The sequence below is a fragment of the Amblyomma mixtum genome, chromosome 5, assembly GCF_055824585.1.
Source record: "Amblyomma mixtum isolate Tamu chromosome 5, ASM5582458v1, whole genome shotgun sequence".
In the NCBI taxonomy this organism is placed as follows: domain Eukaryota; kingdom Metazoa; phylum Arthropoda; class Arachnida; order Ixodida; family Ixodidae; genus Amblyomma; species Amblyomma mixtum.
The window spans coordinates 146443070-146453884 of NC_143016.1; the positions used below are offsets into that span (position 1 = coordinate 146443070).

Sequence of the window (10815 nt, forward strand, 5' to 3'; positions counted from 1 at the left end):
TCGCAAAATAAATTCTGTATTTCGGGTTTTTTCGCGTTATTTTCAATAACAGCACACGGGAGTTTTCCAAAAAAGGTTCACGTTTATGCTTTGCATTACATGCACTATTTTTGCACATTCTTTCATAAAAGCAAAGCAGATCTAGATGACCCGAAAAAATCATAGGCCGATTGAAACTTGTCTTCTCGTCCGTTCAAAATATTTTTCTACTAGCGATAAATTCTTCTAGGAGTATTCCGCGTATAAGCAAGATGCGCGTGACTTTATGTTTACAGTGCGAAAACATCCAGCATTTCGGCATTCATTATAAGACCGCAGTGGCCTTCCGATCAGGGTAACTTTAATGATGGGTTGCGCTTAATGAAGTGACTGTGATAAGGCGACCAATCAGCAACCATGTTCTTCCCTCTCTGCCATGTTCTGCCCTGCTTTGTGAAGTCGGGTTGGAGGCCTATTTTCAAGAATTTCGTTCCGTTGTGCTAGAGAAGTATATATAGGTGACAGACGTATGCAGCATTGATCGCATGTTACGCATGTCACATTACAAACCATACGGTTATTAATAACCGCATCAATAGGCCAATGTCTTCAGTAAAACTGAACCGGTTAGAGAAAGGCCCATTGATGAAAGATAAGTGCGACCATAGTAATGGTCACCATTTTACTATATTGGTTGGTCCCTTGTTGCCTCATCACACAGGCGACCACCCAAGGTAAGCATGAAATAGCGTCCCGGACACTGTTCTCGAACCCGAAGAGAGAATTCATCCGCGTGCTCAGCGAAAGACCGTGGGCCACGAATTTTGTCCCTCAACCAGACACGTATTCGACCTACCAAATGCCGGACAATGATGCTCATGACGAGATATTCTTGCAAGAGGTACGTACCTTGTATTGCTTTGAAAGAAGCTAATTAACTGATCAGTCTGTGAAGAAAGACTAGTAAAAAAACTTCCGCTATGGTACGACGTTCTTACGGTGATTGGTGCGGGTCGACGAAATGGTCCAGCAGTACTAAGCCACAGCGCAGTGCACTTTTGTCTTTTGTCTCCTTTTTTCATGCGGTCGCGCAAGGGAAAAATTAGCAGATACATTATCCTAATACTGCTCCAATAATAAACAAAAAAGTGTTAACTGATATAATTCCTTGACATGGTATCTTGCTGACAAATTTGAAATCGGCAGAAATAAGCAGAACAGAATATTTCGGCGCATACGAAAACATAAAAAAAAGAAATCCCTTCTTCCGGTCTGTGATCTTCTCCGCCTTTTTATCTTGGGCCAGTCATATTCATATTGTGCGTACGGCTATAAATGAAATTGGAGCTTTGAATGAAGCAGAAAGATTTAGCCCAGTATGATGAACCGGGAGTTCCTCCCTCAAGCAGCAAGCTTGCACCGCGATAATCTGTAAACTCTCTTTGTGAAGCTACACATCAATAGCCTTGGAACACCGCTCTCAATGTCGCTCTCCAATGCATTCTCATTTCATTTTAATACCTTGCTATTCTGCTCGCTCGTGTCATGCAATCAAGAGGAAATAATAGGCCCTAGGTGCACAGGAGTTGTATATTCTTGTTAGTTGCATATATTATGTCTATTTGTCCTAGTGCCAGTGTACTTGTTTATAAACTGTACTTGATTCGACTTTGTACAAAACGAAAGTAGAAAAGAAGTGGAAGCGTAAATTAAGACTAGCACTCGAGTTAACCTTTCCACGTGAAAACTAGGACAAAGGGAGACACTTTGGCTTGACGATGTTGTTGATTTTTATTATCCCTCACCCCCTAATATGCTGGAGACAAGATGCTTTTTTGGATTAGGTGTGGCATTATTATTGAAAAATTAGTTCTTTCATCTCGTCTCTTAGAATGTTGTTTTTCATTTCTCTGCATTGCAGACAAAATGGCCCATTGAACCTGTATTTTTGAGCGCACAAATGGTGGTGGATCGTTCGATACGGGAGCGCGATGTTCATTGGCTGATCGGGACCCGCAACGTGCTGCAGTTCTCGCCGGAGACGCTTTTTCTGGCTGTCTCTCTCGCGGATTGCTACTTAAAGGTAAGCAAAGTATCTGTCTTCACGTTTGAACGGTGTTCCCAAGAAGCGCCCAAAAGAAAAGTGTAAACGAAATTTCAGAATGATAGAATTGAATGCTGGTGTGCGTAAGACGAAATTCGGAATTGGATCAGGCAAATGATGCCCTAACGTTACGTTTCACCTGAAATAGAGTTGAGACTTGCATCATACTGATGTAGAAGGTGTTTACATGCGTATTATACATTATTTATTTCATTTGTAGTGTCTTTTCCCATATACCTCTTTCTCTCAGTCATTGTAACTCCACGTGTTATAACAAGCCATCAGCAGATTTTATTGTTCCTCCTTCTGCATTCGTAAAGAACCGAGATGTAATGCACCTGGTCATACTCATGGTGCTTGTTTTCAGTTTACGGCGGCGCGATATGATGTCGCCACTGCTAGTTGGTTCTCGTACTTACGGAAGCTGTAGCTTCCAATAGCGCCCCGTACTGACGGCGTTCACTGGTAGCTATGGTTTCAGTTGCCAGGGTGCAGTTTTGTGTCATTTAGAGCGCCTGAAGAATTTGTAGGTGTGTACAAGCTCTGCTGGGAGCAATGAATGAAGACTGTGTCTTGACTGTTCCGTGCTCCAGCCTCTGCTACATTTCCCTGTTCAGATGCGCGCCGTGGATAAGCTCCAGATGGAGCTGCTCTGGGCAGCTGCCCTGTGTGTTGCGGTCAAGCATTAATAGCCCAAGTACCACATATTCTACCGTTCCTACCTCGCATCGACTAAACGAACGGGGGAGACCACGGAGAGAGAACTCTGCGACATGGAAGAGAACATTTTCCGGGCCGTCGATTGGTGCCTCAACCTGCCATTGCCCCTAGACTTCCTGCGTCGCAACTGCAAGGCTGCGGAGGTATCTGCACGCCATGCTTTCGGATGTATTCCTGGCTTTGCGGGGTCTAAGGAGGGTATTGCACATTAACTGCTTTCGACACGAGAAAATATAGAAGTTTTCAGAGTATTGGAGTGGTGTGCTCATTATTTGCCGATGACGATAAGCCTACGATGTTTCAAGCCATCTACGACCCGGCTTCGTTAGGCAATAGATACGTGCTCTATACAGGCTAGCTGTCAGAGCAGTCACTATAATTATAGCAACTGTTTAAGGGTAACCACAGCGTTAGGCGAACCTACGTGCTGATGTGATGCTGAAAGTTTGACTCCCAGAATACCAGAACAGCGGACATTTTTATCAGAACAGTCCAACGTGGTTGAGCGGCGCGTCTGGGGGGTTTCTGTTGGAAGAATTTTTGTGCTTTTTTCTAACCAGTGTCTTGGGAAGAAAAATAGCCAGATATAAGGTCTTGTTTCTTCCACAGACATGTGCAGTGAAGTTGTTGCCTTTCTAACAGATTCGCTGCCGCATGTTTCCTGCCCTGAACAGGCAAGCAAAACGGAACAACTGACAGCTATGTACAGGGTCGTCCACTCTTAGTTAGAATGCGCTAGCGCACGGCCGTGCTCTTCGGAGGGTCACTGCGTCCGAAACGGCTGCGCATCGAAGTGAAGTGGCAGATAACGCGAAGCACCATGTCCAGGTACACCTTCTCCTGCGCCACTTTGCTGCGATGAGCGACTGTGTCGCACACGGTGGCACTCTGAAGAGTGCGGCCATGCGCTAGCGCGTTCTAACTAATGGTGTCTTCGACTGGTCGCTCCCACTATCCGGTTCGGATTTCGTAAAGTGAGAGCCGCTCTAGCTCCGAGCGCATAGCGAGACCGGTCAAGCCGAATAGTCAGCAAGTTTTCAGAGCGAAAGCGCAGGAAGCAGAAAAAGGACGTAACTTCCGCAACCGCCACACCGCAGTGGCGCCGCCGCTGCCGCTGGTGTCAACGACAGCAATCACACAGTCCGCACCGCCCACGCCGCTGAACCTGTATCGCTGCCTCAGCTGTCTCCGTCTCGGCTCGCGTCGAAAACAAAAAAAAAAATGAGTGTCCCGTGGTACCACTCTGGATATGCCGCGGCAACCCCTCAACCCCCCTAAAGCCCTTCACCGGCCGAAGTCGTGATGTTTGCCACAGTGGACGGTAAGTCCAGCCTTGTTCGTCTTCAGTACGGACAACGTGGTTTGGCGCCTTTTCGCAGCGTGCGCTTAATGGCGGCAGGTGTGGGGGAAAACGGACCTGCCACAGTTCTACTGGAAGGCTGTGAAAGTTTCCAGCGATGATGCCGAAGGCAGTATTGTGCTTTCTGCCCTAAGTGCGCATGATATAGCGAATATCCTACGCATTGGCATTCGTACTACGTGTGAATGCTGGCGCGAGAAGTAAAAAAATTGCTGAGGCTTAGCTAAGGTTAAGCCTAGTCAGATGCGAAGCATATTGATGGCTAGGCTTGGTAATACATGGCTTTCCTTGGTTGACGTTCATCCCGCTCTTCATCGGTCTCTGTGGCACGCTGAAGCTTTCCCTTCGCGTTCAAATCAGCCCTGCTTCTAGGCGGCATCCCAACACCTGGCCGCCTCGTAAGTGCCCGGAGAGCGAGGCAAGCTCAGCTTTATACCGCTGCTGTAGCGTCACGTGGTCAGCCGCCGCGCCTCTGATGTGGAGCCTCCACCGCCGCGGCCGACCGCGCGAGCCGGCAGCTCATCTCTCCTCTGCTGTGACGTCATGTTGTCACGCTAAAGGTCAATGGTAGCTCCACCGCCGCGCTCGACGGGCTGTAGTGTAGCTCTAGTAATATGCTTCGCATAAAAAAAAAACTGCGCGAAATAGCTACAATCTGCTCTCGGACAATAACATTTGCTCACGTACGAGTGCTTCCGTCTTTCTGTGTGGTTTGTGTAGAATTTAGCGCTGTTTTTTCTTTCCTGAACACAGAGTGCTTTCAACTTCACGTTTTTTTTGCCTTTCCCTCGTGCTCTGCACATTTTGTAGCGGCTCACAAAGGATATTTGTGCATAGTTTATCCCTTGCATTACCATCTCCAGAAAAACTTCGGTGCAATTTGTCTGCCCGGGAATGAGTAACAGAATTATTTGTGCTGTTGGAATAAGCCTTCACCAAAATAAGACTGGCGCGAGAAATGATTTTTCATGTGGTCAGCACAAATGCCCTAGCAATCGATGCATTCAATCAGTGTTCATATTACCCGTGTCAGTTGTGTAGCATTCAGCACCTACCTCGCTAGTCGCTGCACATCACGCTCTTTATTTTATGTTGTATTGATTTTTCTCTGCACAGGGGAGGAATACCGAACAACCCCTGAAGTTGTGGATGTGGCCTCAGAAAAGGAGCCGAGTGAAAAAGTGCTCTTAATTGGTTAGTTTTAGTTCACAAATGATACTCAACTCACTTTTCAGAATGCATGTTAATGCTGAATGAGTGCATACACAAATGACAAAGCCAAGTTGGCTACCCTGCATGCATTTAAAAAATTTGTCTGTCTATCACTGTTGGGCTTTAATGCTGCGGCTGCATTCTTGTTTTTATGCACGTACCTGCAAAGAGCACGCATTCATTCATTTGACTTGGTGTGGTGAATATGCTTGGGAGAAAAAGTTCATATAGTAAGCATGGATGAGCATATGGATAAAATAATTGTTGCTTGTTCGGACAACCTCGACAGTTTCACCTTTTGCAACGTAACAAAAAGGTCTGCATGAAGCTAAATGTCCAGGTGTAACGAACATTGAAAGCATTTCAACAGCCACTAAAACATGCGACTTTGTAGTCAAAGATGTCAAGCTTATTTCACTTGTTTCTTCTCCAATGCAGCTGCATGGGATGAAAGTCAAACGAAGTTGCTGCTGGATTACTATGCACGCTATGCTAGACAAGTGGGTCCACTGAAGAAATTCCGCAGCAAGCATGCAATGTTTGAACAGATTTCATGCGACATGTTCGGTGTTCTGGGGATACACCGCACTGTCGTGCAGTGTGAAACGCGGTTCAAAACGATTTCAAAGCGCAAGAGGAATGAAGTGAAGCATAACAACACGTCAGGCAATTCCCGCTGCCGCATTGAGTATGAGGAAGAATTCAATGCCATCAAGGCTCTGGATGACAGTCTTGAGCCGGAAGTGCTGCGTGGCGTGGACATGGTGAGGCACAAAAAGCATCTCACAGTAAATCAACGCCTAGACCGTCTACAAGCACAGACGTTCTGCAAAGCTTGGAGATGAGCGACGATAGCCTGCCCCTGACATCATCGGGAGACAGCTCATTGAAACTGTGCACAGAGTCTCGGGACGACGAAGAACCAAAGAAGAAAAGGGCTGACCGCAGGATGCGCGCAAGCAATACGAGAATTCAACATATGCAGCTGTTCTTTGAACAGATGGACAAATTGAACAGTGAGAAAGAAAAAAAAAGGAAGAAAGAGAAGAAAGGAAGGAGCGAAGACACCGGGAGGTGCTAAAAGCTCATTCAGAGCACATGGCACTTTTGCGCACTCTAGCAGAAAAGTAGGACGCAACACTTCATTTACCATCCTTTATTTGTAAAACGCTGTTGCAATGTGCAATACTTCAACCTCATTTTTCATAAAGCCAAACGTCTATTTAAGAAATGCTTTTGCAGCGTACAATAAATTTCACAAAAAAAAAAGGTTTCAGTCTCTGTGGAAGCAGCTTAGAAACTCTCGGCTAAAGCCTTTCGCTTCAATTCACCCAATATGCGAATAGCGCTTTCACTTGCAGACACTGGCTGTCGACTTGCCCTTAACTCTGCTAGGCTGAGCCTGCTGTGAAGGGTAGCATCAGTTCTGCGTTCATTTCTTTCAGCATCTGTGAGCAAATCATTGACATCAAAATCTCCAGCATCCAAGCATATGCTATGCAGAACACAGCATGATATAACAAACTTTGTTATTTTATCCACAGTTGTGAATTCTACATAACGGAGCTGCCGAAACCTTTGCTTAAGCATGCCAAAGGCATTTTCAATAATGACCCTAGTTGCTGCATGGCGTTGGTTATAGGCAACTTTGGCTGCTGTCATTGGCCCATAGTGTTTGTAAGGCGTTCATTTCTTTTTTGCAGTGTACAATAAATCTTGTCACAAAAAAAAAGGTTGCAGTCTCTATTTCAGTTTCTTTTTTTCAGCGTACAATAAATCTTTGCACAAAAAAAAAGGTTGCAGTGTGGAAGCAGCTTAGAAACTCTCGGCTAAAGCCTTTCGCATCAATTCACCCAATCTGCGAAGAGCGCTTTCACTTGCAGACACTGGCTGTCGACTTGCCCTTAACTCTGCTAGGCTGAGCCTGCTGTGAAGGGTAGCATCAGTTCTGCGTTCATTTCTTTCAGCATCTGTGAGCAAATCATTAACATCAAAATCTCCTGCATCCAAGCATATGTTATGTAGAACACAGCATGATATAACAAACTTTGTTATTTTATCCACAGTTGTGAATTCTACATAACGGAGCTGCCGAAACCTTTGCTTAAGCATGCCAAAGGCATTTTCAAAAATGACCCTAGTTGCTGCATGGCGTTGGTTATAGGCAACTTTGGCTGCTGTCATTGGCCCATAGTGTTTGTAAGGCGTTCATTTCTTTTTTGCAGTGTACAATAAATCTTGTCACAAAAAAAAAAGGTTGCAGTCTCTATTTCAGTTTCTTTTTTTCAGCGTACAATAAATCTTTGCACAAAAAAAAGGTTGCAGTGTGGAAGCAGCTTAGAAACTCTCGGCTAAAGCCTTTCGCATCAATTCACCCAATCTGCGAAGAGCGCTTTCATTTGCAGACACTGGCTGTCGACTTGCCCTTAACTCTGCTAGGCTGAGCCTGCTGTGAAGGGTAGCATCAGTTCTGCGTTCATTTCTTTCAGCATCTGTGAGCAAATCATTAACATCAAAATCTCCTGCATCCAAACATATGTTATGTAGAACACAGCATGATATAACAAACTTTGTTATTTTATCCACAGTTGTGAATTCTACATAACGGAGCTGCCGAAACCTTTGCTTAAGCATGCCAAAGGCATTTTCAATAATGACCCTAGTTGCTGCATGGCGTTGGTTATAGGCAACTTTGGCTGCTGTCATTGGCCCATAGTGTTTGTAAGGCGTTAACAAGTGCTCCCTAATGGGATAGGCAGCGTCACCCAGAATGTGAAATTTGTTCACTTCACACACTGTTGGCAAGTCTTCATGCACTGGAGACAACCTCAGAACTCGAGCATCATGCACTTTGCTTGGTGGCCCGGTGAACACATCAAGAAATCTCCCTCTTGCATCACATATGCCTTGCATAGTGATCGAGACTTGATCATGTCTATTGATGTAGGTTGATCTGATCTTGTTGCTTGGGCAGCGTATTGGGATGTATGTTCCGTCAATGCACCCAATGACATTGGGAAAGCCTGCAAGCTGGAAAATACGAGAGAGCTACAGTTACTGGGGAAAAGGTAGGTCTTCTGCAGAGTTGATCAATGTACATCTCAAGCATGGAGCTGTAACCTTGTGGCAATGGGAGAATACAGCCTACATAGAAGCAGCATGTGGTACTTTTCATTTTACTCTGATACCTCCATTTTAAGGCAGTGTGCAAATGTAAGCAAAACCTAACGGTCACTACTTCATGCTTCTGAGCATTTTCTATTGGCTACAGTTTTACATTTAAAGAAGTGTTTTCTTTAAAGCTTGAGTAAAAAGCTAGAAAATGCAATGCATGAATGATTGCAGCATTTAATTTGATGTGTTATGATTGAAAAAAAAGCCTAAAATTATGGGCATGGCACTAGTCAATCGGTTGTTCTAGGCTTAAGAGGAGCCTGAGAGAGATTTAAACACTCACATTCAGGAAATCTTTGGCCAGTGCGTGCTTGTCGGATGAGAAGTGAATTACATTCGGGGCTATCTGGCACAGGAAATCCAGGACCCTGTTGATGACCACTAGCTGGGTCGACTCTGCCATGTTGAACAGTGCAGAGCACTCACGCATCGATGCCTTGTTGGCTGCATACCTGTGAAATAAATTGCAACGCGAATGATTATAATTTATCAAACCAGCTTAGATCAAACATTCTTGCAGTTATCAGATGAACACACAAGAGAATAGAAAAGAAGACACTTCAACAAAGCTGTTGGAGTAAGCCGTGCTTCTGGTATTCAGTCTTACACGTGGTCTTGCATAAGATGTTTTTAACGTGTCCTCGCATGCCAAATACCCGCCAGGGTGGCTCAGTGCTTAGGGGCGCTAAGCCTCTGAGTCGGAATACCCGGGTTCAAACCCGGCTGCGGCGGCCGCATTTCGATGGAGGCGAAACGCAATGCATCCGTGTACTGTGCGATGCCGGAGCCCTTCACAACGGTGTCTCTCATAGCCTGAGTTGTTTTCGACGTTAAATCCCATGAGCCAAACCTTGTATGGCAAATAAAAACATACTGGGTTCTAATAACAGGTTTCAGCATTTTTTTTCCCTCAGTACTCTTTTCAACTGCATCAGTGAAATAAATTTACACAAGTTACAAAAGATTAATGTTCAAACGCAAACGTACCGTATAAACTGTAAACACGCCTAAATACAGATTCAACTGGAACAAACGATATAAAAAACAAGTATGAAGTGAAAGCAATACTGAGGTTGCACATTTTCTTGTTTTCTATTCACGAACCGCCTGTACTACACGTACACGCAGTTCAGAGAAGTGCTACATATAATCACGCGCATTATGCGCGTGCCCGCCAAACGTATCACTTTTTTGGTGTTTAAAACGAAGCTCACCAGAGAAAGGAAAGAATGTGCTCCTCTGGCGTCTTTGCTGGAGAACCGCCATGGTGTCTATCGGATGGAAAGAAGTCCGATTTCTCGAACCTGCCAATAAGGTCATAGCAGGCCTGGCGTCTCAGTCGGAAGTTCCTGCGGAACTGTAAAACATCACCGCATATGACTGATCAATCGGGCAAGCCGGATTGCAGCAGCTAATGGGGCCCTGGACTAAGGGCTCCATCCACTGGGGGCTATATAACGCAAGCTCTATTCATTCATCATTACATATCGGCACATACACGAACACAAATTCTTACCTCTTCTCCGGAGTAGTGTTGCACCACTATGCAGATGTAATCCTGAACCTTTGGTACACACGGAGGAACGCTAAAGAGTTCTTGAAACACTGCCCTGTAAACAGCGCCGTCGTCCTCGTCCGAGCTGCTGCTGCTGTAGTCGCTGTTGTGATGCCCTAGATGTGACAGCAACACAGATGGCGTACCCAGCGCAATGATTCGTCTTCTTTTCGACATTTCGCCTCACAGAGCCACACAGCAGGGACGTTTTAACTGCCTCTAATACCTAAAGCGCCTAATCTTGCTTCTACGGATGCGTAAAAACTGACGCGTTAGGCCTCGCCAGACCGGTCGTGGTGTGCCGTGGCTACCCTGGCTCCCTGGCTTCGCATCCGTCTCCGCGAAACGGCGGAAGTGGCTCTGTCACGTGAACACATCTCGGGGCCGCATGGCGGGGCCGCTCCGACTTTTTTCTCGGAGCGCCTCAGAGCGCTCTGAGCTGGAGGCGGGCGCTCTGAAAGAACCAGCCGAATGTAGTCAGAGCGCTTGATTTCGACCAGCCGAACGTGCGGCTGCATCTCAGAGCGCTCTAGAGCGATCTGAAACGACCAGTCGAAGACACCATAAGAGTGGACGACCCTGTACTATCGGGGACAAAAGTGGTATACTCTACGCTGCCGGAGTCGGAGCAACAAAAAACTGCGTTGCAAGGCCGTCCAGAGGCGTCATCTCGGACCCAGACAGCCAGTCTGTGGCCTATATTATCAGCAG

At 45.9% G+C, this 10815-nt stretch overlaps 1 pseudogene; it reads left to right on the forward strand.

Moving 5' to 3' along the window:
• Window positions 1-4105: 4105 nt before the first annotated feature.
• On the forward strand, window positions 4106-6456 carry LOC149344018 (uncharacterized; annotated as a pseudogene).
• The last annotated feature ends 4359 nt before the right edge of the window (window positions 6457-10815 follow it).